This window comes from Seriola lalandi, unplaced genomic scaffold (genome assembly GCF_002814215.2).
Source record: "Seriola lalandi dorsalis isolate HSWRI2012SDOR001 ecotype SW California unplaced genomic scaffold, Sedor1 jcf7180002051387, whole genome shotgun sequence".
Lineage (NCBI taxonomy): Eukaryota > Metazoa > Chordata > Actinopteri > Carangiformes > Carangidae > Seriola > Seriola lalandi.
This window is the reverse complement of record NW_019521940.1, coordinates 1-1,005: the sequence shown is the minus strand read 5'-3', so window position 1 is coordinate 1,005 and position 1,005 is coordinate 1. Positions and strand designations below refer to the sequence as shown.

Genomic DNA, 1,005 nt, shown 5'->3' with positions numbered 1-1,005 from the left:
TAGGCCCCTATCCTATAAGGCCTCTAAAGCTTGACCCCACTGGATGTTGATTTTGCCAAAGCCATCAATAAGTTACAAAGATAAGTTTGTATAAAATATGGACTATAAGCCTCCTGATGTAACCCTGCTAGGAACCAAGCGTCTGGTGGAGGGGTCGTATCGTGAGGGGGATCGGTGTCTGATCATTGACGACACAGTGACTAGCGGCAGCAGCATCCTGGAGACTGCTGAAGTGCTCAACAAAGAGGGACTGAAGGTTCAGTATCAAATTACAGTGGTGATGATAATGCAACAGTGATCCCCTATTAAAGGGCATCAGAATACAAGAGTCATTTCAAAGTTATTGTGGTTCTGTCATTTTTTAAAGAAATATTTGCTTATTTGGTAAAGGTGACAGATGCCATTGTACTAGTGGACAGAGAGCAAGGAGGTGTGGAGATGTTGCATTCTGTGGGAATCAAGCTCCATCCTATCATCTCCATGTCCAAGCTGCTCGATGTGCTGCTGGCAGCCAAACGCATCAACCATCAAACCTTTCAGAACGTCAGCAAGTTCATCATGGACAACAACACTTTCAGGTACAGCTGTGTAGCTTTTCCCTTACAGTGAGTAGGATGGCAGGTAGAGTTAGAGTGTTAGTGTGTCTGTTTTGATGCATATCTTCCCTGTGCCAACTCCAAAGTAACATTTGCAACTCGTCTCTTTCAGGCCGAAGGAGGAGAATGCCAGTGATGTTCCTGCCACCAAGAAGCCACGTGTGGAGCAGAACCTGCAGCTGAGTTACGCAGACAGAGCCAAACTTCCAAGTATGTTGTCTTGCAGCCAAATATAATTGACAATATGTCTTTGGAAGGCCACATCCAACTTGAAAATATTATGCTCTTTATCATCTGCTCTCTGTCCTATGGTGCACAGACATTCACCCTCTGGCATCAAAGCTGCTGAAGATCATGGAGGATAAGCAGTCTAACCTCTGTGTGTCTGCTGATGTGACCAGCAGCGAGG

General features: G+C 45.4%; 1 pseudogene across 1 annotated transcript in view; it reads left to right on the top strand.

The window, feature by feature from the left end:
• Positions 1-999, top strand: part of LOC111649622 (uridine 5'-monophosphate synthase pseudogene) — a 2,509-nt pseudogene extending 1,510 nt beyond the window's left edge. Inside the window, exons 2-5 of the transcript XR_015436748.1 lie at positions 132-256; positions 391-578; positions 709-806; positions 916-999. The product of XR_015436748.1 is annotated as a uridine 5'-monophosphate synthase pseudogene (transcript). The remainder of the gene's footprint in view (positions 1-131; positions 257-390; positions 579-708; positions 807-915) is intronic.
• The last annotated feature ends 6 nt before the right edge of the window (positions 1,000-1,005 follow it).